Raw genomic sequence first — 5,637 nt, 5'->3', positions numbered from 1 at the left:
GTTTCTAGGGCCTCGGGGAAGCCTGGAATTGACATGGGATGGAAAATTCTCAGAGTTAGAATTTGAAAGTCTTGGGGGTGTTGTTGGGTGGGGGGCAAACTTTGCCACACCAGCCAGGGTCACATATGTTTGTTCTGGTCCTGGTTGCATTTTTGTACCTCCTGTCTCCCACAGCCCCTTAGGCTGGCATCATGATACCATCCACTTTCATCAACTATTATGTCCAGAGACCCTGGAAGATGCTACTCCTTCTCTGATCCCCCTTGGTTTTACAGCTCCTGTGGCTCACTCATCATTCACTTCATCCTGACTTCTCTACGGTTGCTCCAGGAGACCTAATGCCAGCTTCTTTGTCTGAGTCTTTCCCCCAACCCCCTCCATCTTCTCACCTAACCTAATGACCCCTTAAGCTGACTTTTTCTGACTCTCACCCCTGAGCACTCCCTGTCACTAGAGCCAAAAGCCTAGGATTCCTTATTCCCAGGGAACCATTCCATACATCTACCCCTTCCTTTGACATCTTTCCTACCATATGAAGATCAGACAACCAGAGGGCACTTTACCTCTGAATAACATCTCTGCTCTTGACCCCACCATTTCACAGGGTATCAACCTCTTACCAAATTTGTCTCGGACAAGGAATCCCACTGATTCATTTGCTTGTCATCATGCACTACCAACTCTGTTTCACCACTGCCAGACTGCCCTTTAAATGTGATTCAATCTAAATCAATTTCCATCTCATTGAAACCTGTTCCTGAGAAGTCATCTCCAGATAACCCTGGTGGGTTGTCTACTTATGTCCCCACAATCAGAGGTAGTGACTGCTCAAACCCATCAGGTTCAGAATTCTCCTATTGACAGGCCCATGCCAAAAATATGTTCCTTTCCTCCCCACATTACCATACTCCGATTTTCAGGATGAGCAAGTTTACCTCCATCAACCAGAAACCGATCTCTGGAGAGATTCTGCTACTAAGCACAAGGAGGCCAGTGGAATTTCTTTCCCTCACCTTAACTTTCAGGCTCTCATGGACAGTTAAATGAAGAAGAGAATGGATTTCCAAATTTTAGAGAAAGTAAAAGAGGAGGAGCCATTTTCCAAACAAATGTGGTCAGAGTACCAGTGGGTATCTTTAGGGAATTTGTTGCATCTGTTTGATGTACAGGTCACCACAGCCCCCAAAACTGGCTGGAATATTGAAGGCAAACCAGAGCAGCTCCCTATTTATCAACAGCTCCTCTATGTCAAGGCTTTGGCAGAAAACTTTGCATCAGAAAAATAGCCAGCTCTTCTGGGGTCTTCCTTCTTTGCACAGTGAATCCTTAGTAGCCACTCTCCTGTTTTCTAGTAGTACTTCCCCACTAGAGTCTCACTTTGTCTTATTTAATGGAATTCATAATACCTCTGCCATCAAAATACAAGCATCTCTACCACTTCCTCATTCCCAACCATTTCCTCTCCCCATTGAACACCCCCAATCCTTGCCTCAAACCAGCCCCTGCCTTTCACTCAGGTGAACACCTACTCCTCCTGCCTCCCAATAATACCACCTTCTTCATCCCTGATTAGGGACAGTGGATTTTCTTTCAATAGATCCAAGAATGAATCAAAATCTCCTATCTTGACTGAAAATCAACACCTGGGATGGTACATGTTGCAGAAGCAACAAGAAATATTGTGAGCTTTAGTCCCTGTGTTCCAGAAACCTGAAGAAACCATTTGTCCTTGAGCTCCCAACCTTCCATTGGTTTGCTGGCCATCCCATGCCTATGTACCAGTCTCAATCCTTCCTGGCCATTTTCATATCATCTGTGAACCCCAGGAGACACTGGAGTTACAAAGCCCAAGGAAGGTAATCCCACGCTGATGCCTCCATGACTGCAGAAATCTAGATTCCCTAGCAGTGATGGAGCCTCAGTGTAAATCATCAGAACTCTCTCAGCAAAAAGGCATATATGTTCACTCACAATTCTCTGTCAGGGCCATAGTAACTGGGATCTAGCAAAGAGTGAATTGGGTCTCCCCGGAAGATTCCATGAGAGTGCCCAAACAAAGTTTCCGCTGAGGAAGGATATGAGGAGGAGTCTTTGGTATATTCTAGAGAAGAGTTCAGAAGACAGCCTACAAAGGGTCCCAGAATGATATCTAGTGAACAGTGTGAGGACTGCCTTGGAGATGAGTAACTGTGTGTATCATTCAAGGAATCACTCAGGGAATGAATTAATAAATACCTCAAGGAAGGACACAGAACAGAATCAAATGAAAAGTATTCTTAGTTTACATATAGGCAAGAAGTTTTGGTAGATCACAGGTAGGATTCCTATAGGTGTGTGTTATTCATGGCTGGCTGATGACAATATATTGCCTTTCTCTCTGAGTTCCTAGAATGCTCCGGAAAACACAGATTCTAAAAAGACAATGGTGGTAGGGTATACTGCCAGAGCACCACTCTAGAGCATTCTTTTCTTGATCCTGACAAGTGCTAGAGACCCATATTATAAGATTCCACATGAGTCTGAGGTGGGGTCTACCACTCAGGGTTCTTGAATCCATAAAATTCTAGATGTTGAGAGAAGCCAAAACATGGCCTCTCCCCCAATTTGACTTTCCCTTCTCAGCCATGCATATTTCTGGGGTGGATTCCAAAGCAGACTTTTTTTAAACCCCTTGAGGGAAGCTCTAAACCTTTTTTGGGAAACAGCGTGCGAACAACAAAGTCAGTCCCCACTGTGGATCATCCTCTCCCCACTATGTCATCTGTGAGCAGTGAAGGAAAGAGAGGCCTGAAGGCATCACACTCTGACACTGACCTTAAGACTGCAGAGTGTATCCAGATAGCTGAGTGGGGCAGCCAGACTTTTCAGTCCCTTACACACAGCATCAGAGCTCAAGTGTGACCCAGTGAGACTGCACCAGACAACGCATGTGGCCCAGAGGTACCCACAAGGCAAGCTGGGGCTGGACATGAGTCAATGCATGAGAATGTGAGTTCCAGTAAAAGAGTAGAAATGGAACAGGGCAAAGTGATGGTGGAAAATAATTTAGAACATTTTGCCATGTCCAACCTGTCCAGGGATATATTCAACATCAAGGAGCTGTGTACCCTTCAATCCCAATCTTGGGACACCTTGACAAGTAGTGAGTTGGGAAGCTCCAAAAGGATAAATGTCAACATGAGTAAGGTAGAAACTGCCCTGACCATGGAACACCCCTCACCAAAAGTTTTGGTTCTCCAAGATTCTAAACTATCAGACCTGATAAGACATATCCTGAGTGAGTTAAAGTTTAAACTGGAGAGTGAGGAGCATAACCAGGCTCAAGGATGTCCCACTGACATGCCTCTTCCTTCAGATAGCTTGACTTCCAAGGCTTCACTGACTCAGTCACATAGTGTGGGCAGCAGGGACCTGGAAGCATCCCAGGTGCTGCACATCCAACTGAAGGACAGCAGAATTAGCACGGGCAACAGGAGGAATCCTGGGACTCAAAGCTGACCTTCTGTAAGGGCCAGTCTACGATTTTCTTACAAAGTAAAAGTGCGATGAAAGGAAGACCTCAGGATTCCAAAGCAAAAAAATGCAAAAGTGAGGACTCAGGAGTAGGGACATCTGTAGGCAGAGAGGAGAGCCACCATGCACAGGACAGAAAATGAGAGAGTGCTTCCCCAACTCTGTCACAGAATGAACAGTTTCCCCTTGAAAGTTACTTCAGAAAAAAGATAAGGCAATTTTCTCAGTGGATCAATTCCAAGAAAAAAAGAAACTCAGGGCATAAAGAATGTCCCCTGCAAAAAGCCAAGTTCATGTTTATCTTACTGTAGCACCAAGACCCAGTTGAAAGTGTGGCTACTTTTGGGAGTGATCGGCCTCCTGAAGCACACAAGCTCACTACCATTGGGAATGTCCTAGAAGAGAAGCTGGCATGTATGAATCGATCTGAGGCCTCATAGTTAAGCCAGCAGCAGGAGGAACTACAGGTCTGACAAGAGACCTCCCTCCTAACTACTGGGCTTTCTCTGACCCACAACAAAAGAAACTGGCAAGTATCAAGTCCTGCAGCCAAGAAGCTGCCTGTGCTAACCAGAACCATCTTACAAGTGTCGGCCATAACAGAGACAGGATCAGACATCCCCAGAAAGCTGAAGCCTTCAAGGATCAGCTATTAAGCTGGGGTCAATCCCCTTCTTCTCTGCCTTCTGGGGAGTTTGTGCCTCATCCAAGCCCCACCTGTGTGCATCAAGTATGCCAGGTCACCCCTGGCGAAAGTACTATGTTAAGCGATTTGACTCTTCTACTCAGGCAGAAAATGCTTCTCCAGGACTTCCAGGGAGGAACATTGCTCTAAAGAAATCATTCAGTCCTTATTGAGGAAGCTTCACAATTTTCATGACAGTATATCCTCTGATGAGAACAACCTTCAGCACAACCAAGAATACTAATCCTCCTCAATAAACGTTTCTTCTAATAGAGAGTGGTGTTCTCTGTGTGCTGCACTGGGACTGGGGCTGGGGCTTGTGCTTAGGGAAAGGAAGCAGTGTATTCAACTCTTCGTAGTTAACGCTTTTGGCTTCTACAAGTGCACCAGCTCCTTGTACAAAGCCTGACAGTGGCCTTCTCACTTTTATCCTGGGGTCCTTTATTTGGTTCTGCTCTGATGTCCTGTATTTAAAACATTTACATTTTGGGGGGTGCCTGGGTGGCTCAGCAGGTTAAGCCTCTGCCTTTGGCTCAGTTCATGATCTCAGAGTCCTGGGATCAAGCCCCACATCAGGCTCTCTTCTCAGCAGGGAGCCTGCTTCTGCCTCTCTCTCTCTGCCTGTCTCTCTGCCTACTTGTGATCTCTGTCAAAAAAAATAAATAAAAATCCTTAAATAAAATATTTACTTTTTTTTCATAAAAAGTATAACGTGCTTACTCTGAAAACCTTCAGGCCTTTACAAATAGTGAGAAAACCCTTAAAGTCTAGAACTTGATTAAAACTGTCTTTCATATGCTCCCAAACTATTTGTCCAGTAGGATACTATGTCATCTAGGCCTCACCTCCTGGAGGCTACTCAGGCCCAATGATACCATTTTAACACAACATTTCACCCCAAGGTTACATTAACTGAGGGGTACATTAATTATCTTGCTGTGTAATGGATATTCCAAAATTTAGTGGGTTAAAAAATGCATACTTATTATCTCATGGCTTTTGTGGGTCAGAAATTTGGGTGAGGCCTACCTGGATTCTCTGCTTCAAGGTTGCATTTAAGGTGTCAGCTGAGGCTACATTCTCATCTGGAGGCTTGACTGGGGAAGGACCAACTCCCATACTCATTCACAGAGTTGCTGGCAGGATGCAGTTCCTCAAAGTCAGTTGGAATGAGATCCTCAGTACCTTGCTGGCTCTTGACTGGAGCTGGCTGGTTCCTTATCAAGTGGGCTTCTCCAGCATGGCAGCTTACTTCATTAAAGCAAGGAGAGAGTTTGCAAACAAGAGAGAAGTTACAATATTTTGGAAACTAGTAATGGAAATGACATCCTATCACCTTTCCTTCATTCTATCACTCAGAGGCAAATCACTAAGTCCAGCCTATGCTTAAGGGGAGGTGTGATTACACAAGAGTGTGAACACCAGAAGTGGGGATGATT

The 5,637-nt window shown here is 45.1% G+C and overlaps 1 pseudogene; it reads left to right on the top strand.

The window, feature by feature from the left end:
- The first annotated feature begins 532 nt into the window (after positions 1-532).
- LOC122916769 lies at positions 533-4,348 on the top strand (annotated as a pseudogene).
- The last annotated feature ends 1,289 nt before the right edge of the window (positions 4,349-5,637 follow it).

The sequence above is a fragment of the Neovison vison genome, chromosome 9 (assembly GCF_020171115.1).
Source record: "Neovison vison isolate M4711 chromosome 9, ASM_NN_V1, whole genome shotgun sequence".
NCBI classification, from domain to species: domain Eukaryota; kingdom Metazoa; phylum Chordata; class Mammalia; order Carnivora; family Mustelidae; genus Neogale; species Neogale vison.
The sequence above is the reverse complement of the archived record's forward strand: the minus strand, read 5'-3'. Positions and strand labels throughout refer to the sequence as shown.